This window comes from Canis aureus, chromosome 17 (genome assembly GCF_053574225.1).
Source record: "Canis aureus isolate CA01 chromosome 17, VMU_Caureus_v.1.0, whole genome shotgun sequence".
Taxonomy (NCBI): Eukaryota; Metazoa; Chordata; class Mammalia; order Carnivora; family Canidae; genus Canis; species Canis aureus.
The window spans coordinates 6,226,595-6,252,083 of record NC_135627.1 but is presented as its reverse complement, the minus strand read 5'-3'; the positions used below and the strand labels follow the sequence as shown (position 1 = coordinate 6,252,083).

Below are 25,489 nucleotides of genomic sequence, written 5' to 3'. Positions count from 1 at the left end.
TCTGGTGAGATATTCATTAGACACTGAGATTTCTTCCTTTTGGTATATATCCTCAGTCTTCTAAAAGGTATTCATTTTCAAATATTGCTAGAGGGAAATGCAAAAATGGTACAATACCTACCAATGGGAGATAAATCTAGAAATATCAGAATTATGGACACACTTACCCTTTGGTTCAACTGTCACACTTTCAAACTCTTTCCTGTAGTTTGAAATTCAGAACATAAAAGCCCAGTAACAAGGAATTAGCTAAATAAGCTATGGTAGAGCCACATAATAAAATTCAGTTTTTTAAAAAAGAAGGTACACTTCTCCTTCCAGCCATGATAAAATACAAATGTGATTTACTCCATCATCTGACACAAAAATGAAAATATATGAAACAGTCGGCAAGGCAATGGACACCAGTTCACAAAGAATAATGATCTCTGAAAGTCAGGAAATGAGTAAGTTTAACAATAGCTTTAGCTTGTTGGCTTGATTAGCACATGCAGGTCAGGAAACTGCCTGAGAGGGAGGAAAGAGCCACAGGAGGCGATTATTAACAACAGTGCCCAGCACAGGCATAGGACCAGGACTAAAGCCTGTTACCACCGTCAGATGGATAGACTTCAAGATTTACAAGCATTGAGGAAAATACACAGAAGGGCATTGTCTCAGTAATGGAGAAAACTTAGCCTTCAACTAAGCATTGTTTTGGACTTAAATCTTAAAAACCATATCCATCACCCAGTAAGAGAAAATTTACAATGTCTGGCATCCAAACAAATTACCATAAAAGAGACAGGAAGCATGACTTATGATAAAAATCAATTTAAAAATGCTCTAGAATTGATATTGGTGGAAGAATTACCACAGAAGGCCATTAAAAGAGATTACTAATATATTCCACATATTTAACAGTGAAGTAGAGGGTAGCCCGGGTGGCTCAGCGGTTTAACGTGGCCTTCAGCCCAGGGTGTGACCTGGAGACCCAGGATCGAGTCCCATGTTGGGCTCCCTGCATGGAGCCTGCTTCTCCCTCTGTCTATGTCTCTGACCCTCTCTCTCTCTCTGTTTGTATCTCTCATGAATAAATAAATAAAATATTTTTAAAAATAAAAATAAAAAATAAAAGTGAAGTAGAGCCATGAGAAGCATTTTTTAAAGATCCAGCTCAAACTTCTAGAGAATATAAATGACAATACCCAAGATTGAAAAGATGAAAAATACCCAAAACACTAGATATAATTAATAGCTGATTGAATATTATAGAAGAAAAGTTTTGTGCACTTAAATAAATAGCAATAAAAAGTATCCAAAATGAAAGCAGATAAAAGAGAACACAATAACAACATAGCATCATTGGGCTGTGGAGCAACTTCAGATGGTTTAATATTTGTATTTGCAGTCCCTAAAGGAAAGAAGATTCGGAGAAGTCAAAGACAAAAAAATATGTGAACAAATAATGCCTATAACTTTCCTAAATTTGATGAAAACTATCAACCTACAATCCAAGAAACTCAACAAATCCTAAGCAAAGAAACATGGAGAAAACATCACCAAGACACATCATAGTCAAGTCCTAAAAGTCTATATACACAATAGAACTTCAAAATGCATAAAGCCAAAACTCCTAGAAGTGCAATAATAAATTCCCAATTATAGTGATTTTAATACCTCCTCAAAAAGGGATGGAACAAGAATACACAAAAAACAGTATTTACATAACATTATCCATCAACTCAATCTAATTGACATTTGTAGAACACTGCTCCTCACAACAGAATACACATTCTTTTCAAGTGTCCACAGAACATTTACCAAGATAGACCACTTTCTGAACTATAAAACATATCTAGGGCCCCCTGGGTGGCTCAGTCAGATGGGCATGGGACTCTTAATTTCAGCTGGGTTCATGAGATCGAGCCCCACATCAGGTTCCTCACTGGGTGTGGAACCTGCTTAAGATTCTCTCTCACCCTCTACCCCCTCTCCACACTCATGCATGCCCAAGAACGTTCTCTCTTTATCTCAAAATATGTCTGAATGAGTTTAAGATTTAAGTTATAGGAGATATTTTCTGAGAACAATGGAATTAAATTTAAAAATTTTGAGAATCTCTAAATATTTGGAAACTAACACTTATTATTAATCCATGATTGAAAGACAATCAAAATCAAAATTAGCAAATATTTCAAACTGAAGGAGAATATAGACATATCAGAGTGAAAATCTAAATTTGTGAGATTCAACAAACTTGCTGTGGGAAAAATTTGGATAAGAATTTAAGAAAAGGAGAAGTCTCAAATCAAGAAGCTAAGTCTTCATCTTAAAACTAGTAGAGCAAAAGAAAAAAAAAAACAGTGGGTAAAAAGATCAGAGTGGAAATTAGTAAAATATAAAATAAAACCAATAGGATAAATCAATAAAACTATAAGTTATTTCTTTGAGCAAAATCAAGTTGGCAAACTACTAATCAAACTGATCAGGGAAAAAAAGACATAAAACACCAATATCAATATAGAAGAGAAAGGACATCCCTAAAAGTTCCACATATATTAGTCCAATAACAAGGGAATATTATGTACAAATGTATGCCAATGAATTCAACAAACTAGATGGAATGGCCAAATTCCTTGAAAACTACCAAAGCATGCTCATGCACATGCTCACTCATTCTCTGCCTCCTCTCCCCCAGTTTTATTTACAAATAAAACTGAAGGATTCCGTCCATACCTATTAAAGAAATTAGATGTGTCATTAAGTGTCTGCTCCCAAAGAAAATTCCAGATCCAAGTACTGAATTCTATCAAAGGTTTAAGGAAAATAATTTTACTTTTATAGAGAATGTTTAAGAAAATTGAAGAGGGAATTAGTACTTCCCCAAATAATTCGAGTCTAGATAACCACAGTAACAGAAACATTAATCACAGTAATAAAAACATTACAGGATGATGATAGACCAACATACCTCAAGAGCATAGATACTTAAATTCTAAACAAAATTTAAACAAGTAGGATCCAAAATATTTAAAAGAGACTATCTTGACTGTGTCCACATTCCAAGATGATCCTTAAGAGTCCTGCCCCCTGGTGTAAGGCCCTGCATGATTTTCTCTCCTGAAGTATGAATAAGATCCATGGATAGGACAGGATGGTAATTTGTTAAATAGGTAAGTGTGCACCACTGTGTAACTAGCCATTTAATTCCCATATACTTAAGAAAAATGGACATGCCCATCCATATAAGATATGTCCATTAATGTTCTAGTGTAATAGCAAACAACTAGAAGCAATCCAAATGTCCTTCAGTAGTAGGTGAAGAGATAAACAACTTGTGGCATATTATCCATGACAATTTATACCACACAGCAATAAAAATACTCCATGTGAATGAACCTTAAAAACATTATGCTAAGTGAAAGCAGCTAGTCTTGAAAGACCACGTGTTGTAGGATTCCATTTGTGTGAAATACCTGAAACAGGCAAATCCATAGAGACTGAAATAAGATTAGTAGCTTCCCAACTATCGAGGCCAGGGAATGGACAGTAACTGATAATGGATAAAGGGTTTCTTTTCGGTAGTGAGATTAAATGAGATTAAAATGAGATTGTGGCGATGATCACTCATATTCATAAGTGTGCTATGAAACCACTAAATTTTATACTTTAAAATTCACACACCATACCAATTCACCATTTGATCTCAAAGCTGTTAATACTGTTTTCATGCTTTTTTTTTTTTTTTTTTTTTTTTGGAATCTACAAATTGGAAACCTTGCTTACATTATTCCTTATTTGAATTTGTTGATAGCCTCCCAGTAAGCAAAACAGATATTACAGGGCCTACTGGACAAATGCAGAACATGATGCGTTAATGTTTCCATATCTCCCAGTACATGATTCTGGAATAGCACGACCTGAAAGTCTAAATGGACATCCTTCAATCCATGCAGGATCACAGGTAATTCCATCTACACCCAAATGTATAGGTTATTATGTGCCCACTATTGCTTTGCAGCCACGCTGACTTGAGACAGATTTTTCCACAAATTGGACCCGACCAGCCGATAGACTAGAAATTCTTCCTGTACTGACTCCTGCTGACAGGTGTAAAATAATCAAACATCAACTGAGGCTGGGAGCACATGGGAGGTCACCCAAAGGTTCATTGAAGTATATTTGAATTGATTAATTAATGAGGCAAGCTTAATATTGTCTGCCCTATCAATTAAATGTTCATTCCTTCTTTCTTAGACTGTGTTATGGAACTGAAAATCTGAAACCTTAAAACCAGATGGGTGGTCTGGAGACAGGACCAGCTGTGCAGAGAAAATGACAGGACAAAAAGAAACAAAGTCCAAAATAAGATAAGCTTGGGATGGCAAAAGTTACAAAATTAGGTCAATAAAATGTCAGCATTATAGTACAAAAAAAGTACAAATTAGGAGCTTAGAAATAACTTAACTTGATTAAATTAGAAGACTACAGGAGAAGACCACACACAGCAAGTAAAAAATAAACCCAGATCTAATTATTGTTCTTTCAAATTATTTGGAGAATCATTATAATTGGAAACAAAAATTCCATGCTGACAGAGGTGACAGGATTCTTCAGGAACTGCCGGCCGAACACAAAACCACAGAGTTAAACAGAGCTTCTATTTGTCATCACACTCCAAGACCGGTAGGGAGGTAAAAACTCAAAACTTGGGAGAATTTAAAAACAAAGTAAAGAAAAGGAGTAAATGGAGCTGGTCACTCTACTTGAAGTGGGGGAGCGGGGGGGAAGCACATTATTTGCACCAAAGCTATGCTCATGTTAGCCATCCATAACCCTAGGACTTGTCCACATCTTTTATTCTTGATTTAGGCACCTGGTATAAAACTGTGACATTTTCCGGTTTAAAGGAGAGACGGAAACATTCTGAATGTTTTTAAATACATGGATTATGCCTACTTCCGAATCAGCCTCTTTGCTTTCTTTACACAAATATTAGAATCAAGAAATATATTTATATATAGGGAAGAAGAAAGGAGAAGTTTAGAATTTCCTTCTTGGATATAAACAAAAAGAAAATCCTTCTCCCTGGCTTATGGAGCCGAGGGGAACAATACACAGATTGTCATATTTGGAAAAAAGTAATGTTCCTGAACTTGAGAAAACCTATAAGAGTACGCTCCCATGAATTTGTTGTTATCTAAATGTGAACTTTGACCTAAGACTTGCTCTAACCCTGGGCACCTACAACCAGTTTCAAGGAAAAAAATATTTAGAACTATGAGGCATGTTACAATTAAGGCACCACAGAGTCCAAAGCTAATATATTTTTTTAAATGTTCCAATTATTTCCCAAATATTCCTCCTACTCTAAATGGTGTCACTTATTCGGTTTCTACACATGATATGCAGTTGAAGATTATTAGTAAAGAGTATATTAGTACCCTTTAGAAATAAAAGATCTTACCAGAAGAGACTTAAGCAAGTGGATCAACCACATGGGCAATTTAGAGTCAGGTTGGCCAACCATCCTATGCCTTCTGCAGCCACTTTGGATTTCCTAGTCTTCTACTTGTCCTTCCCATCCTCCTTCTCAGACATACCCTATAACCTACTCCCTGCTCTCTGTCCCTGTCCCCATTTCCCATGTTCCTCCATAGTAGCCCAGAGCAAGTTCTGCTGTAAGACATCCAGGAGAGAAGCCCTCCCCAACCGTGTCCTTCCCATCTATATCCCTGTGCTTCATCCATGACCATCTCAGTCTACACAACTCCCAAGGAAACAGGTTGAAAATTACAAAAGGTCTAAGCTTTCACCCTACTTTTAAAGATAGTCTGTGACAATTTCATGGATACTGACAAAAGACGCAGGATTCCTGAGTCAGAGAAGGACAGCCTGGTACTTACTTGCAATTGCTGTAGCCAGAGGATCACCACTGATGCTGGTTCACTAAGCCCTAGCACCCACAGGAGGTGTCAAGAGGGCCAGGTGATGTTCACCTGATGAGTGGGCTGGGTTAACAGGAAAGGAACCAGAATCTCCCACACGAAGTTGTAAGTACTCCAGGGGAGACATTAGCATACTGGGCAGTAAGCGTGCCTACCCTTTGCTCTGCAGGGAGATGTGGCTCTATCTCGGTGTTCCCCCTTCACAAGATAGTCCATGACAACAGGCAGTCAGCGCCTTGCTCAAAGGACACCCAGACCAAGAAGCCCATGGAGAGTTATCTCCCAACACATCAGTGCACTGTGATCACTCATGAGGAGAGAAGGAGGAGAGGGAGGAAATGGAGTCGTTAGAATGCTGACCAAGAAAACCAAGAAGTTAAATCCCTTTGCTTTGCAAGTTTACAAAAGCCCATGTTAGGACTTTCTCTTCCCTCTTCCTTGTCCTAGGGCCTCTTGGGAGCCTCACCCCACCTCCCAACCCCATCATGCTGAAGCATATCCTTTAAAACTAGCACAAGTGATTTCTGTATTGTAGATCCCTTCTCTGTCCCCACCTAGAGAAAGAAAGAGAAACGGGGGCTCTTGAACCCATGGCATGAGTGCAGCTTGGATGGAGGCATTCTGGGGGCCTTACACTGGAACCCCAAATGATCTTCCCTCAAAAGCCTTGTTATAGCTGATGCTACCCAAAGGTACTATTAAGACAATTCAGGAACATCCCAAGGACCTTTAGAATTAGAGACATGGCTTATGACCATGGCCACCATGTACATAACTTCTAGAGGAACACCTTTTTTAAAGGACTTCCCTGAAGTTTCAAAATATAGCCATTAGTTAGAGATTGTCTTTATGTATTGCAAAAAGACATTTATAAGTTGATTAATTTGGTAGCTCTTAGAAAGATTTTGATAAGATTTTGAATGAACACATTCAAACATACAAACATCTATGGAAAAAAAAAATGCAACACAATCCAACTACAAAGAAGAAAAGCCCATTCTTTAGGAGTTCAGTATTCAGTGTCTTCAGTGGAACATACTGTTAAGAAAAGAATGAAAATAACCTGATTTCCTCTAAGACATAAATCCTGAAACATTTAAATGCATCCATTCTACATCTGGACACAAACATCATCTAGGCAACAAGGATGATCCTGTGTATGTATATGGCAATGAGCAATGAGGGAAAACCACAGAACTTTTTCTAGAAAATGAAGAGCAGTTGAAATAACCTATAAACTGTTAAGCACTTCAGACAATAGAGATTTGAAGCTGCAAACAAATAGTATCCCTACTGATCGAGATCCCAAGCCACCTATACAAAGCCTAAGTGAGACCAGCTGGTGGATAGGAACCACAAGTCAAGCAATTTCCCAGAGCAACTGCTCTCTGGTTCTACTGAATCGTGGGGTCATGTACATAGGAAGCTTTTAGGCTTACATACCATACTCTTTTTCTCCCACCACTCCCGGCTAGAAGTTTTATTCCCTGGGTGTGATGAAATTAGAACATTCTTCCTCGTTCTGGCGTTTTCGTCCTGGAGGGAAATCGGAGTGAACATAAACAACTGTTTTCTGGCCCACGTTAGATGGTGCCTAGGGTTGAAAACCATCATGGACTTTATTCCTTAGAATCAAGTCCCTAATTACTTGCCCATGAAAAAGTAGTTGCGTAGTTGCAAATGATTACATCTGCAAAGGGAGTTTGTGACATTCTGACTGATGTAGCAGTCAGATGAGAGCTGTTAGAAGCCTAAGAGAAAAAAGAATGAGTATTATTTGTCTTAAAGAGTGGTAAGAGTGACAATTGCCAAGTGTGGAAACCTTGATCGGGTGGACTTACATTGTTGCTTGTAGAGCATCATGGACAAACAGCAGTAAATCGATGTTCTCACGGTAACCCCATACACAATTTGATTTATTGCTTTTACTGTTTTCTAACTAGTTGATTTTTTGATATGTTGTCATTTTAGTCCTAAAGAACCCTGGAAGTTGAAAATTATGCTGGTAAGAATAAATAAAGGGAAAGAAAGTGGGTAAATGCCAGACGGGTTACTTTGCAAGGATATACAGGACGTGTTACTGTAGACGATTTCTTTCTGAGGAAGGAATCCTCATATTGTTGAACTCAACCTGGATTACGCTCTCCCCTTTGCTACCCCTCCTATCACTGGAATGACAGAGGACAGTGTGCCCAGAGCAGGAATTATTATTAGTCTGAGCCTCCTGGAGGCAAGCAATTTACTTTAAAGTTAATGATGACTGTACAAATCATTGAACTCTGATGAACCGAGAGAACACTTTTGAAATCACAAAACGCCTTGATGGTGAGAAGAGTAGGCAGTTTTGAATGATGGAGCAGACCCCAAATAGAAGATCATCTAAAAGGGAGAGCTAGTTCTGAACCACAACAGACCAAGGGCTCAGCAACCCGGAGGAGGACAGGTGGGCTCCGCCATAGGACTATAGCTGCACTCAGCTGACTATGTGGTTAGGCTTAAGGACATAGATCCTAGAGCTTGCACAATTCCCATCCCAGAGGATGGATCCATTGTCAACTGATCTTTTTTGTTGTCTTCCAAAGTACCCAATTATATAAAGCTTTTCTTTATATATATAAAGAATAGTTACATGGAGGGGTGCCTGGCTGGCTCAGTTCATGCAACATGCAACTTTTGATCTTGGGGTGGTGAGTTTGAGCCTCACCGTGGGTGTAGAGATTATAAATAAACTTTAAAAATCTCATTTAAAAAATAGGTACTTGGAACAAGCACACCCCACTTAACAAAATCAATGGATTCTCTTGGAGAAGGTCAACTTAGCAAAGGTTTGCCCTTTAAGAATATGCTATATTTCATGTCTGCACCAAGCAAGAGAATACATTTAGCACCATCACAATCTAAATATTTCATTAGGGAGAGAAAACTCAGTTTGAATAGTTTTGTAAATATGCCAATAGATCCTGACTTTGTCTGATTCTAAAGAAGCTTTAGTGACTCAGGAACCATAACAATTAATAGAGCAGATATGGAGGTCCTAAAACAGAAACAGAGTAGGGCTTTTTGCAGGAGATGTGCCGCGTAAGAAAATACATGAAGAACATAAAATTAGCAATAACTCATCCCCCCACTACAAACGAAACAGGAGTCCCGTATTGGGCTCCTCTGCAGGGAGCCTGCTTCTCTGCCTCTCTCTGTGTGTGTGTCTCTCATGAATAAATGAATAAAATCTTTTTAAAAAATATTGTTTTTAAAATAGCTGTTTTTTTTTTTTTTAAAAAAGGAAAGAAACGAAAGAACAGTAATTTATACTTGACTCTAATGCCCCATTTGAACTCACTGACAGGAAAATCCATCCTCTTTACTCACAGGATTTCTCTCAGTGATTTGCTAAGATCCCAGAGTTCGCTGCATAACCAAAGAGCTGCAGACCAGTTTCAAAAAGGGTTATCAACCCACTCTTGTTATCACCAAGTCACCAAGAGTCTCATGCTGCTGGCCCTTCAGATCCAGCAGCTCGGCCAACTCCATGCTGCGGCGGAGGTACTGGAAGCCCTCGAAGAGCCTGGCAGACTGTCCAGAGGCTAGCCTGCCGGATGCATGAATCACCTACCCTCTATGCGGCCCTGCCATCCCCGACACTATACCTAAGAGACCCCGTTCGATACATCTGCATTTAAGCAGTGTTGGCTTTGAGGTCTGTAAAAATTCAAGGCAACAGCAGAAACTAAGTTCTCAAAAGGAGGCTTGTTACCTTATGGGTTTAGGGGGGTCATGAAGAGAAAGGCATATGGAAGGTGTGCCGCTGGGAGAAAAATACAGGAAGGACAGACAAATCTATTTATCCATCAGTTACTCCCCAATCAGCTCCTTGCTCTGCCCCAACTGACCCTGAATAAGGCATTGATCTAATCTGTGGCTTCATTTTCCTATTAGAAGTAGGAATCAAAATTCTTGTCCCTCCTTGAGATATAATCTCTTCTGTTTGTCTATTTACTCTGGCTTTCTTGTTTAAAACTTATTATATATAGGGCAGCCCACGTGGCTCAGCGGTTTAGCGCTGCCTTCGGCCCAGGGCATGATTCTGGAGACCTGGGATGGAGTCCTGCATCATCGGCTCCCTGCATGGAGCCTGCTTCTCCCTCTGCCTGTGTCTGTGCCTCTCTCTCTCTCTCTCTCTCTCTCTGTGTCTCTCATGAATAAATAAATTTTTAAAAAACTTATTTTATATATATAGGCAGATCACACACACACCCACACACACACGGGGCAGATCACTGGACCTAGCCAAGCTGATCATGCATGCAGGGCAGGCTGAATGTGGAGCCTGGGAGCTGCCCCTAGGCTGTGTTGTGCACCACCATGAAGGGTAAGGAGGAGAGTAGAAGCTCCCAAAAGAGCTTGAGCATGCAGAAGCACAAGAGGAGGGCAACCAGTTCTTGGTGCACCACAAGTACCCAGAGATGGTGGCCTGCTCCAGCTGTACCCTCAGCTGGAAGCCTCTGGTGGCAGCATACTACACCCAGCAGGCACTGTGCTACCTGGAGATGCAGCAGCACGAGCAGGCCCTGGCAGATGGCCAGCCGTTTCGGAGCTGAACGAAGAGTCTGTGAAGTCACACTTGTTCCTGGGATAACGCCAGCTAGAGATGGAGAGCTATGATGAGACCATCCCCAATCCGCAGGGAGCCTACAGTCTGGCCAAGGAGCAGTGAGTGGCTCAGCTTTGGGGAGGATATCCCTAGTGTTCTGCACATTACCAAGAAGCAGTGTTGGAACAGCATTAAGGAGTGGTGCATCCACCAGGAGAATGAGCTGCCCTTCTACCTCGATCCGTTCATTGTGGCCAAGTGGGAGAGCAAGCTAGAATGCCAGCAGAACCATGAGGATGATAAGGATGATGGCTACATCTGCACCCAGCAGGCCTGCATTGATGCCAATCATGACAAGTACTTAGTAGACCTGAATGACCTTTTCTCCCAGGTGGATAAGAGAGAAAGAAGTGAGACATTTCTAACCACCTGTGTGGCAAGATCAGCTTTGAGTTCATGCAGGAGCCATGCATCATGCCCAGTGGCATTACCTAGGACCACAAGGACATTGAGGATCACCTGCAGTGTGTGGGTCACATTGACCCTGTCACCTGGAGCCCCCTGATCCAGGAACAGCTCATCCCCAACCTAGCATGAAAGAGGTTGGTGATGTGTTCATCTCTAAGAACTGCTGGATGGAAGATTAGTAAGGCCGGGGGAGGGGGAGGGCTGCCTGCCTTGCCCAGTACCCTGGCCCAGGAGGGTCTTGGTGTGGTAACTCCCAGTCCCTATACATAGTTTGTATCCCTAAATCCCTGCCCCCGTGTCCCAGACCTCACCGCCCTCATCAGTTCTGCTGCTGGACCATGAGCCCCATCTCTTCTGGGACAGAAACAGCAATGAAAATGGGCTGCTATCACTACCATCCTGTAATAAAACTTGTGAGCACTATATATATATAATCTATGTATAAAAAGCAAGCATTAACAAGTCAAATATATACAGAAACAGGTAAGGACTACTGGCTATTACCTTCATGGTTGTGTTGATTCATCCTTGAGTACTTACTGTATGCTGGACACTGTGCTCCTATGTTCGTTTTCTGATCAGGAGAGTTATGGGCCTTGCCCTCAGGGCACTTACAGTTCTTTGTCACCCAACCTAATCTACCTCCAGCACATCCAAAATGAAGGGACAATTAGTAATGATCACTAGGAATCTCTAGAGATGGTTTAGTAGCTCAATATTAACAAAAATGAGAAATGAAGTGGAAGAGTTTTACCACATGAGAATATGGTTAAAGCTGTATCAAGTTATGGTCTACTTAAATGGAAGGCTACTTAAAGGAAATATATATTAAAGTAGAAAAAAATTTTAACCCCAATCTGAAATGTATTAAGAAATATTAAGTTCTCATCATAAGAAAGAAATTTTGTAATTATGTATAGTGAGTGATAGATGTTAACAAAGCTTATGTTAATCATGTCATGATATATGATCATGAAAATATATCATGTTGTACACCTGAAACTAATATGTCAATTACTACCTCAATAATAAATTAAAGTGCAAGTTCACAAAAAAATGTAAAGCTTGAGGTTTTGGGTTTTTTTTAAGATTTTATTTGAGATAGAAAGAGAGAACATGCACATGAGTGAGGGGCCAGGCACAGGGAGAAGGAGAAGCAGGCTCCCCATGGAGCAAGGAGCCAGACTTGGGGCTCTATCCCAAGACCCTGAGATCATGACCTGAGCTGAATGCCCATGCTTAACTGATTGAACCCCTCAGGACACCCCCCCCCCCAGTGATTGTTTTAATTCAAGTAAGTGGAGGGATTGTAATTAAGAGGACTATTCCTACAGATGGAAACTGGAAGAAAACTTAAAGCATACAGAAGTTTGTAGATCAAAACTTGATAGATTCTTTGTCACTTCAGGTAGATTTTTTTGTTTAGATTGTAAGTATCTATATATCCTCGCCATAAAACAAAATATAATCTTTAATGAGATTAAAGGTTAAGTGAAATAAAGCTTATTTTTGGTTAAATTTTATAATTAATTTGAATATCCAGAATTTTCAAAACCTTTTGCTTGATAAGGAAAAGAACACATGAAAAAGCAATGGATGCTACTAAGGAAAAAAAGGAATATAAATAATCAGCCTAGTATTATGTAGATTTATTGTGGAATTAACTTCAAATTTGCCTAACACTTTTTAGGAAGTGTTCATAATTCTACACTATTTTATTTTTTACAGTATTTTAGAATATATATATATATTTTTTTAAGATTTTGCTTATTTATTTATTCATGAGAGACACAGAGAGAGGCAGAGACACAGGCAGGGAGCCTGATGTGGGACTCAATCCCAGGACCCCAGGGCCACGGCCTGAGCTGAAGGCAGACGCTCAACCACTGAGCCACCCAGGTGTCCCAATACTTTAGGATATATTTTAAATAACTATTACATATAGTGGATATTCTGACTAAAATATTTTAGGTATTTGGTTTTGGGGTTTGTTTTTGTTTTTGTTTTTGAGAAACAGAATGTATATGCAGGAGCAGGGAGAGTGTGAGGGTGTGGAGGGGAGGGGCAGAGGGAGAGACAATCTCAAGCAGGTGCCACAGTCAGTATGGAGCCCGACATGGGGCTCAATCTCACAACCCTGAGATCACAACCTGAGTTAAAAATCGAGTCAGCTGCTTAACCAACTGAGCCACCCAGGTGCCCCTCAGTTCTTAAATATCTGATTATTACTTATCCAAGAATAAAGCCATGCCTCTAAAATATATACAGTTTCTATTTCTCTAATGAGGTGGCTTTCTTAACTCTATTCTGCTTTTTAGACAACAATTTAAGAGGTTTAAAAAGATGTTAAAATTAGGAGCCTGTCATTTATTATAATTAGTTACCATCTCAGATAAGAAACTCATAGCTCATAAAGTAGCAGCCAAACTGGTATATGTTCCATCAAAAGAAATTTGGACTCCATGGAAAATTTCAGTCTTCCTAAAGGAATATGATTAGAATAGATGATAAACAGCATTTTCCACAAACTCAACATCAGTCATCCCTTTGTATTTTTTAGTACATTATGAAAATTCAGAAAAAAATTCTAGAGACTCTGGTGGGTATTTTTCCAGAGTGAGAGGACTATCAGAGAAACAGTTCTCGGCTCCATTTTACTATTTCCTGCTTCATTCAAAGAATTTGCATGAGTTTAATACCTATTCCGAGTAACTTATGTTACTGTTTAAAATAACTTTTCCTTCCAGGCAAGAAGAATGAACAGCTCTGGGGACTCATAGGTGTTGAAAGAAGTGAATCTAATAGCCAATCAATAGGGTAGTGACTACTGAACAGTGAACATGTAAAGTTCTGAAAAAGCATCAGTATATTGAATGTTCTGAAAGATTATTCATGCACACATGCTAAGGATGATAAATGTGGGGTCAAGCTTTCATTTCTCAAGCAGTTATGTTACTGATTTGAAACTTGTGAAGAGCCGTGTTCAGAATTACAAGGGTTTTCAACTGGATCAAACTTGAATACATCTGAAAATTTTAAACATATCTCAATTGATTTAAATAATTAGCTTTTCCTATAAAATGAACCTAAGTATTAAAAATGTGCCTTGAAGCTATGTATGGACCCAAATACTGATTTAATCTAATGGACTCAAGTTCCATTAAAAAGTCATCTTGATTACTCTTTCTCCATTTATGCATTTAAGCACAGAGAAGTTTGTGGGGCTCCTGATATCCATCCTAAGGCACATTCTATAGATAAACAGAAGACTTTGTTCCCTGGATCTTTTCATTCAGAGCCTTTCATGAGCTGTGAATTCCTTCTAAAAGCACCTATCAGCATGAATAAACTGATAAAAGCAAATGTGTGAAATGCCTTTCACTTAACTAACAGGCATGACTCCAAATTCTAGAACTCCCACTGCTTTCTCTGAAACCCTAACCCATGATGATAGGAAACATGAATTGATGGAAGTTCCCTCACTAATGTTACAAGATCTTTGGCTATTGTGAAGCGATAGCTAATAGAAAGCTTTGTCGGGCATAATCCATTCCTGTACAGTCTTTGGGATTATCTCTGGTGACTATGGTATTTCGTTTTTGTATAGAAAGTCGGATTAATAAATCTGCTCAGTCTTCCTAGAACATTCATTCATCCATTCGTTCATTCATTCGTTCATTTATTCATTCAGCAGCTGCCACCCTGGGACATAAGGTAGTGATCAGTTATTCCCTTGCCTTCAAAGTCCAGTAGAGACATCATGCCTATAGCCAATTTTATTTTTTTAAAAGGGGAGGGGTTAGGAAAACCTTATAGAACTGTAGAGAGATGGGGGTAAATTCATAATTCATTTTCTTAACTGATGGGTCAAGAAGACAAAAAGAGTAGTAAAGACATAGGAAACCTATAAAAGATAAAAATCTTATCAGAATGAGTTTCCCCAGAAGGTCACAAAGAGAACACACATTTTTCTCAAGCATATGTGGAATTTTTAATTGTCACATATTAGTTCAAAGTCAAAACTTTCAAAGGATTTAGATCACAAAGAAACATAAGGTAATAAAAACAAAAAGTTAAATTAAAAATTCCTCTGTTTGGAAAACCTGAGACCCCTCTAAATTGATAGAAACAATTGAAATGAAAAAGTGTTTCTAACCAACAATCAAAACACATTTTAACACTTGCAAGGTTCAGCAAGATAGTATTTCAAAGAACATTAGACTTTAAATGACTACAACAGAAATGATAGGACAGATCTCTTAACAAGTTAGAAACCATACAACAGAATTGATCCAAACATTTTAAGAAAATGAGATAATGCAGAATAAAAAATATGCAATACAGAATTGACAAAACCAAAAATTGGCTCTTCAAGAAAACTAATAAAACAGACCATCTTCTGGTGAAAATGGTAGCAACTGACATAAAGAAGGCAGAAACATTCCATTCTATGAAAGAAGGGAAGATACATTCTGAGACTAAAAGGAGAAGAGAATATTATGAATGAACCTAGATTTTCTAATAACTCGTCTATTTTCTGATTTATTGATATAATTTTCAAAACAGGTTCGAGGAGAAATAGGAAGCCCAAAGAGTTCTAATTTATTAAAAAGAGACTTTCAGGAGTAGTTTTAAAACTTTCCACAAGACGATCACTTGGCACAAATGGTTTTATAAGACTTTTCCATACTATTCTACTTTCATATAAACTCTTCGGAAAATAGAAAAAGATTTGCTCTTCAGTGTGTACCCTGAGGCTTGTATAATATTGATCCCAAAGCAGTCAGAACAGAGCATGGCAGGAGATCAGGAGATTGGAACAATCTCACTCAGCAACTTTAAAGCAAAATTCTTAAATGATGTATTAGCAAAACCAAATTGAGTCATGAAATCAAACACACACACACACACACACACACACACACACACACAACCAAGCTGATTTTATACTGGGAAGTGAGAGAAGTTTAAATAACAAAATTTTTAACGTGGTGACTTATACCTACAAGAGCCACATACTCATCTCAGTAGATGCAGCAAATGTATTTGATCACATCCATTCAGGACCACAAAAATGTTACCCCAAGAAATGAGAGTCCTTGACAATATAAAAGTACCTGTGAAAAACCTAGAGCAAATTTAATTCCTAATGCTAAACATTTTAAAGCATTCTCTTTAAAAATTGATCTCAAAATAAAAATTAAGACTTCTGTACACCAGAAGTACAGAAAAAGTATGGAAGACAAAAAAGAGAAGATACTTATAACATATAATTGAAACAACAGTTTCTATAATATATGACAATCCCATAGAAATCCTATAAACACGTGAAAAGATTCTCCACCTCCTGAGTAGTCATTGAGATGTAAATTAAGATAACAAGATACTGTTTTATATTCTTTAGTTTGCGAAACTAACAAAGTCTGACAGTATTAAGTTTGGGAGTATGGGAGTCAAAGGCAACTCCAGCAGTGTTGACAGGAGGAGAATTTAGCACAATCACCTTGGAATATGATTTGACATTAACATTCACTGATCCTACAACCCAGCAAGTCCTCATGCATATGTACAACCTAGAGAAACTCTTGCACATGTGTAGAACAGTTACACAAATGTTTTCCTTGCGATCACAAATAACCATAAGGAGAAAACAATTCAAATGATTCTTAACAACACAACAGATAAACTAGAGTATATGCACATCATGTGAAGTATCATTTACTATAATTTTTCTCTCCCTAGAAGCACTAACCCTGACTTTAGGTGCAGAGCAACCAAGATGCTCCTTCGTAAACCCTGAGCTTTGCTAATAAAGTGTGGGCCAAGAGGAGCCACATGGGATTAGCCAGGAACTTTGTAAAAATGCAAACCTCTGGCCCCATCTCAGACCTACCAGGTCATAGTCTGTATTTTAACATGCACATTAAAGTTTGACAAGTATTGCCCTACAGTCGCATTCACTGTTCAGTAGAGCATCAGTTAGTTAGACTCTCTATTGCATCCAAATATTTTCAGCAATTCTAGAATTATTCATTCTTAATGTGCATGAACATAGGAAACATTCATTGAGTTCCTACTCTGTGTCAGCCACTTTATTACTGCTAAGGATACAAATACTCAAGGAATTCACATACATATATTTATGCACTCATACACATACTTACACAAGTTATATAACCTAACATGACCAAATTTAATTTTGTCATACAGTTCCTAATGTTATAGTAATTTTATATAATGATCATATAATCATGTACATAATCATTTTATTCTCATCTTGTTTTTTAATGTAACCCTATGATAAGTGGTGACCATGGCTCCTTCTTATGACACAAAATATGCTTTAATACTAAATTTCTATGTCCCAAAGCATTCCAAGAAATTTAAGACCTTAGACCACCTAAACTCTGGTTACCTTTCACACTTTAACTTGTAACAGAGCACAGTTTCCTGCTCTCTGTTAAGCTGCATGATCCACCTGGTCTTTGAGTTGACATCAGGAGGATAAGTTTGGACTTTAATTCAGGCACATTCTGAAAGGGGTCAGTAATAATCCTCATATAAATTCTACTGTATGATATAATGCTTCTTTTTCCATCCTGAAATAATTTCATGATTTTCTATACTTGCATATATATATACTCCTAAAAATGTGTGTCATGTTTATATTCAACATAGGACCAGGGTGTCTGAAACAGTTACAAATCCCCCCGCCCCATACAGGTATGTTATCTTAGACTCCGATCCCACGAGTACTGGTGCTACCCCAAACTTGAATGTCAAATAGCTCCTGATAAAGTTTTAGACCGAGCAATACAAACATACCTCAGTTTACATAAGATATGTATTGCTAGAAAATCCACTATACATATCAAAGCCTCATCAAAAATACTACCTAGAACAGTTAACTTCTTGGCTCAGATCATTTTAAGTTTTCATTTCCTTAACCTGGAAGATTATCTTGTAAAACATGAGAAATCTACAAAACTCAGGATAATTTTTTTTTTTTTTTTTGCATAAGGATCTGATCTTTGCAAAATGTCAAATGTCTTTGGCCTCTATTCAATCATCATGGTCCCAGTTTATTGTGACAAAAACTGTTCCCACAAATTTCCCCAGAAGAGAAATCCTCCAGGAGGCAGTACTGCCCCATTGAGAACTCTGTGTTAACCAGGTTTCCTGGAGAAGTCACCCACATTGACCCCCATTGCCTTTGAGAGAAGCCAATAAACCAACTGTCTCTTTACCTGGAATGTTATAAATGGGCATTTACCTCCATCACTTCTGTATCTTTTTCTCCAAACACATTGGTATTCCTACCAGCTAGAAAGGGCCAATTATTAAATATAGAAATTTTGCAAGCCAATTGAAGTCATGTTAGTAGTTTAAATCAACCATGATGGGAATATTTATACAACAGAAATTGGCAAATGCTACAAATCAGGGTTCATTTTGTGGGGAGAGGGACCAGTTGGTAAATATTTAACAGATTTTATATGAAGGACCTTTGGCAGCTTCCTCTTATTCTCAGTTGCATATTCAAGTTCCCTTCCTTGTAGCACATTTATTCTTTTGACTGATAATGTTGAGTGATATTACTGCTGTACAATCCATATTATTTTTACAATAAATCATGTGGAGCCCTGCTTGTTCTTTGTGATTGAAAAAATTACCCTAATGTCAAGGTAAGAAAATTGCCTGTTGTTCACTTTCTTTTTAAGGCACTCATTAAAATCTACTTGTTATAAAAAAACATACACACGGTTCCAGTCTTGTAAGAAAAAAATTTTTTAAAAGAGCCTTTTTTGATCTGTAAGTAGGGATGGGGCATTTGGGTAAAGGTTAGAACTTGTAAAAATGTGGGGGGGGTTGGATAAAATGGAGAGGCTGCAATAATTACTTCTTCAAGCTGGGCCCTCCAGGCAGCTGTAAGGCCCTTGTGGTTGGCAGGGAGAGGTTGTAAGCTGCTCAGGTGGACGATGGGACTTTGAACCCACAGAACTAACAGGAATGAGGCTCTAAGTTTGGCTCAGAAACTTGAAGACTACTTGAGATTACACCCAGAAATCAGTAGTCTGAGAACGGGGGCCCAGACACACTTCCCCTTACCTTGGACACTGGAATTGCCTTGACTGGGGGTGCCAGGGAGGTCCTTCCCAAAGATGGGGTAGGTAGTATAACAGGTAAGTGAGAAAAAGAGGAAAGATGACAGTGCAGCTACCTCATGGGAAACCCATCTGCTTGAAGATACTTCTCAGCACTTCTGGAAATAACCAGAAGTTACTTTAAAAGGCAAAAGCAAAAGCAAAAATACAAAGATAGATGAAAACTGCTAATTCAGCAAACATCTGGTTATCCTTCAACAAGGAACACCCCTTGTTTGAACTACTGCTCTCCAGCTCAGATGCTGGAAGTTACTGTTAACTCGTGGTTCTCTAACTTTAGTAGACATAATGGTCCCTTGGGGAAACTTCATGAAAATGCAGATTCCCAGATTCCTCAGCTCAACCCCAAGATGATCAGGCTTTACAGTGGGAATGGGGGTGTGTGAGAAGCTGCACTTTTAATGGCCTCTGATGCAGATTGTTTCAAACATACTGGGGAACCCTTTGCTTTTATTATTGAGCAAAGAAAAGTATCTTCTATCAACGAAGAAACTCACCTTCACGTGATCTGGTCAGTTTGTACATTAATTCATATACTTCCCAATTGCTTTTCTCTTACTGAAGAATTCTTAATCTTCCTGAAGAATATCCTTTACAATTACGGTATTTTAAATCTTTAAAATCTCACTTAAGCAAAGGGAAATATCACACCGTAGGAGAGGCTAGCAGATTTTCCATCAACAAAATGTTACAAATTACTTCCACTTGTAATCAGTAAACCAACAAATCCATTATAGCCAGATTAGCTAATTAGAAATATAATGAGTTAAATTCTTCACTATTTTGAAAAGCATATTACTTCAGGTAGGGTAGAATGTGACAAGGATGACCTAAACATGTGTGCCATGCTGCACTCCTTTGTCTTGGACCCCAAATTCACAAACCTGACCTTCAAATTCTGTCTACATGACAGTGACCTAATCCAATGAAAATGTCAAAAAAGGTGATTTCTTTTTAACCTAGAACTGAACAATTTGTCTGATCATTCATTCCTTCACTGCGTAGATCCTTTCCAGCAAGGTTTCAAAACAATAGTGGCAGATTTAAAGTAATGAAGCATTGTGTTTGATATTGAATTTGCAACACAGAACAAAATATACAGCAAACATCCAAAATTTATTGGTCTTGCCCACACACAAAAAAAAGATTCCTCAATATAAAGTTTTTGAGGTCTTGATTCTCAATTCTGCTTTTTAATTGCCCATATCTAGTTATTTCCAAGAAAACTAGATTTTTCTCCCCCATCCCTCCACCCAACTTCATTTCAGGGAGATGAATTTGCCATTTAGTTAAATGTAGGAAGGAACCACATCCTTGATCAAATGGACAATTAAATGAAAGAAATAGCATGTGATAATTGGTAGAACAGCTTCAAAGCACAGTAACCCATTTTCCTAACTGAAAGGTCAATAGATGACTAAGCCATCATAATGTTTACCAAGGACATGAACTAAGTAACACTGTCACTTGTGGCTAGAATTCCAATATTTTCCTGCCCTGCAGCCTAGTGACAAAACCATATTTTATAATTCCACTAGAATCATACTTTGAGACTACCTAAAAAAATATTAAGACTATACAAGCAAAGCATAACATTTGAATGCTTATACCAAAAATAGTTGTCATTAGCTAAAACAGTCAGGCCATCCATTATTGACCAGCTTCCTAAACATTCTTAGGAATCACTCAGATATATTTATTCATCTACACTAAATAGTTATAGATTATAACTGATAGTTGAAAGTACAAATCATATGAGCTATGTTAACACAACATAGACAACTATGTACTGGCCCTACAGGGTAGGAGTAAGGGTTATGTGGGCTTGTGGAAGCTAGAGCAAGGAAATGGTCTCATGTGATTAACATGGTGTTCAACCACTGGCCCGTGTGATGGCCAACCATAGGATGCTGTGGATGGGGCAGCCCAGGAAATCGTAAGAGAACAGAAGCATCTTCTGATGCCTTAAGAGGTCACTGGCTCTCGACAACTAGCACGGGGCTACCCAATGACAAACTTGCCACATGTGAGGATTCAGTACTGTACTTCTGATTCGAGGTTTATATTAAGTTACAATACAATCAGGAATGTGATACGATACTAGGCAAAACCTCTTTCTAAACCAAAAAAGAGCACCACTTCAGACAATGCCTTTAATTCATGTGTTTTTCAAAGAAGAATGCATACAGTTACAAATTATGCCAATATTATTTTCTTCCCTTGTAAATATAAATGGTACATCTAAAAGTGTTTTTATTGATATTTTCATATAGTAGTTTTCTTCTTTACCATATTCCATTAGCCTGGGGAAAATTTTATGATGAATAGAAAAACAAGGAGAAAAATTAAATTAAGAGGGTGACAGCCTGCCGGGTTTCATATTAACAAAAACAGTAAAGCATTTTTCTAGAAAAGTATAGTAGACTCATTTGGTATTTTCCTCATTCCAGGGGAAGGAATAGCATTTTCTCAGAGGCATATTATAATAGCAACGTGCACAAAATTAACTTGACCATAGCACAAGATCTCTCTAGACTGAACTGTTGACTCTTGCTGAAATGCTTACAAGTGATGGTCTTTAAGTTTTTCTAGTCTAAGTTTTTTTTTTTTTTTTCTTGACATGAAACAAAACTTCCAAAGAAATGCTTCACAATTCCAGGGCACTGGAGATATCCAAAGATAGGGGTCTAGGGGTCAATGGTTCCCACTTCCTAGGGGTTCACCCTCCAGTGGAGGGAAGCATACATACATACTGCCAAGGACAGGGAGACAACAGAAGGGGTTTGGGGAGAAACAGTTCATGTTTCTAGAAATATTCTGCCTTATAGCACAAGAAACCTTTGCATTTGAATGCATCCTAAAAGGGAAAGGAGGATTTTTGCCAAATGATGGTACATGAAGAGAAGTTCCTAGTCAAAGGAAACAAGAGGAGGAAAGGCATAGAAGTGCAGGAAAATGGGTGGATTTGGATAAATTAGGATATAATAATATAAATGCCGAGGAAAAAGATCTTAGAATCCATAATGGCAGCAGGCAATAGAGACCCTTACAAACACACTGAGAAGTTTGAAATTAATCTTATAGATTATGCAAAGGCATGGTCTATGGGACAGTGAAACTTTTTATGGAGAAAATGGAATGGATAAGATTGATTTCCTAGCATGAAACAAGGGCTGGACTAAGAGTTAGGAAGAGGTGCAGGGAGGGAGGAGATGAGCTGGGATGTCAGGAATGTCCTAAGACTCAAGGACAGGTAGAGCTCACAGCGACATCAGTGTGTCTGTGGAAAGTGATCATTAATTTAAAAAAAAAAAAAAAGGAACTGTGATATTTTGGTTTTGGTTTTCAACCACCTGTCCCTATGCCCAAATAACATATCAAGAAAAACTTTTCCTTTTACCAGTGTCCCGATGACTGCATCAAATCAATACTTGAGGAGGGAAAAAAAAAAGCCTTTCCTAAAAGGATTGAAATGAGGAGTTAAATAGACCAAACAGGAAGGGTGCTACTAGAAAGGAGAGAAGGTTTGTATATATTTTGCAGGGGTCATTCCACTTGGTGACTGACAGTAGAGGAGAGAGGACAATGAGGACTCAAAGGTGACTCAGGGTCCTTGCTTGGTGACCAGGTACAAAGCTACATCCACAGATGCTCATAGGACAGAAACTCAATTCTAATGATTCAGCTTGGAGTTACATATAGATGGCATCAAGAACCGTATTAGCACACCTTCTAAAGAACCATCACTTTTCCCTAGAGACAAGAGTTCAGTCCTATAACTTACATATGTCCCCCTACACATATCCCGAGGGTCTTCCGTTGTTCTTTGCATACAGACCCATCCTTGATGTTGCCTACAGGATGTTAATAGTCTCATTCTCAATCCTGTAGCCCCATCACCCTGCCCCTTCCTCTCTCAATCCCACCATCATTAATCTTGTCAGTTTTTCAGAATCACTTTTCCAATTATTCTGCATTAAGCTCACCAGCAGTCTATGCCAGACAGTTAACAGTTAACCCATTCCCTGTGAATGGGAACTCATCTTTTTGCTCCTCATCTGATCACTTTCTTAGCAAGTACTTCTTTGACTGCCCTGCCAGGTTCCTTGGAAACACGATTTCATAGACCTTCATTCCTCTCCTTGGAAGCAACTTTTATCGTTTGTAGCTATATATTCAGCATGATGTTACCTAGCATTGGACTCAACCTCAGGAGAACAGAGCTGCATCTGTGCAGCTGTCCAGCTCATCCACAATCATGTAGCACGGTAGCTTGCTAAAAGATTTGAGCAAATAGTGTGCCAGTGAAAAACTGAGTATCTCCTGAGTTGACATGAGTTTAGCCTTGACATTTGGGAAAAAACTTTCCCCCACTCAACTTCCCTCCACTATATTAGACCAAGAAAGTGGCATTGGCTCCTTTCTGTCCTGACCGAGGCTTGGCTGTGCTACAAGGGACACTTTGGGAGCTGTCACCGATTGCTGTCTCTGCTATCCAGAAGGAATAAGTGCCAGCTTTGGGATGCCAGCTCTGATTAAATTCTTTTTATTCTGGGTTTCCCTCTGATAGGGAAAGGGGGAAGGGGGTTTGCTCATTCATTCTACCACTGTGGGAAGTAAAAATAAATACGGTTTTAATTTATTAGAGACCTCGTCTACCAAATAGCACTTAGAACGCTGCAACATTGTCTCATTATAACAGAACAAGGCAGTTTCAAGAGAATCCATCACTTTCCGACTTCATTTGGCTCCTACCATGACCACACAGGTTTTCAAAACTCCAACGTTCTGGTTTCCAAAACCCACTTGGAACTCCATCAGAGCCCTCCCTTCCCAGCGGCTCCAACTCTCGGTTTGAGAATTAAGGCATGAAACACATGGAAATACAATGTTCCAATCCATCTAATTAATGCATTAAGTCCCTCATTTGCATAGTACAAATTTCCCTTTATGCTCTCAGTTGCTTGGCAATTGCTTGCCTCAAGAAAATATATTAGCAGTTAAAACACAGCTTAACAATAAGAGGAACAAAGACATCAGCCCTATTTCCAAAAGCATATTTCAGAAAGGAAAGGGAAAATCCATCATGTAAAAGGATTTCAAATCCTAAAGTGGCCGAACCATTCAATTCTGAGAAACAATTTAACCATAGTAAGTGAAGTAACATATCACTCTGGCAGGCAGGAGGGGTGTCAATTAAAGTCTGTGGAGCAGATGCTACCGGCAAACCTCGAAGCATCTCTCCAAATGTATCTTTGCTATAAAGGGCACAGAGAGATTGAAAGCACCTCCTCTGACTTTACCAGAAGACAAACAGATCAGACTCCAGAGTTACATTATGCTAAGAGTGGCATTCATATTAGAACCAAAATGCTCCCAAATAAAGGGAAGATTTTAAACCAAACTTGCAACACCCTGGACCAACAAAGCGCCATAAACCATACTGAATCATTGCAAAGAGGCAGATGGAGCTACAACTTTGATCCTGAATTAATCCCAGCTTGTGTAAAATTGCCATGTGCTCCACAGGCTTCTAGGGAGGGGTGTGGCTAGGCAGAGGTCGGCTGTGCGTCCTTTTCCAGGACAGCAGACATTTGCCTGTGAGAGCAATGCCCATCCCTGGCATTCTTCTTCCTCACAATGTGTACAGGATTGCTCCCCAGAAGTCCAGGCGGAAGGGGCAGCATGACCTTTCCTAATTCAAAGTTCAAAGAAAAATAAACATGAAGTAGCATTAAGATACGTTTTCCATGATCCATGATAAAGGACTGTCTCAAAAGAACACTTCAAATGTGAGCTTCAAAAGGTTTGAGTAGGCCACCTCAACAAATATCGCACATTCTCGCATATATTATCAAGATCTAAAAATACACTAATATTGCTTCCTTTTTTTAAGATTTTATTTATTTATTCATGAGAGACACAGAAAGAGAAAGAGGCAGAGGGAGAAGCAGGCTCCATGCAAGGAGCCCGATGTGACACTTGATCTCGGGCCCCGGATCATGCCCTGAGCCAAAGGCAGACACTTAACTTCTGAGCCACCCAGGTCCTTAATATTACTTCTTTTGTGATGAGGTTTATAATACCTAATACTCTTACGTAGTACATTAAAACACTTTATTAAGACTTTATCAAGTTACCATTGAAACTTAAACATTGGGAAGCAGGGACTTTTACTATCTTCTTTTTTCAGATGGATGCGCTGGGTTTCGGATCTGGAATTATTTGCTGTCCAAGATACCAAAACAGAAAGTTGCAGAGTTATAACAAAATGACATTCTAGGGTTCCAAATCCCATAGGAAGTGGGAGAAGTTATGATGACCCTCAACAAGAAAAA

The 25,489-nt window shown here is 38.7% G+C and overlaps 1 long non-coding RNA gene and 1 pseudogene across 5 annotated transcripts in view; one reads left to right on the top strand and one right to left on the bottom strand.

The window, feature by feature from the left end:
- The window catches only part of LOC144287738 (uncharacterized), a 158,435-nt gene that overhangs the window by 85,782 nt on the left and 47,164 nt on the right, over positions 1–25,489 (bottom strand). The window contains exon 1 of one of the 5 annotated variants that reach the window (XR_013355505.1): positions 5,889–6,266. The exons of the other annotated variants lie outside the window; for them this stretch is intronic. This is a non-coding gene — a long non-coding RNA (uncharacterized LOC144287738). Of the gene's footprint in view, positions 1–5,888; positions 6,267–25,489 lie in introns of those variants that run through there. 5 annotated transcript variants of the gene reach the window in all.
- LOC144287424 (E3 ubiquitin-protein ligase CHIP pseudogene) lies at positions 10,352–11,165 on the top strand (annotated as a pseudogene).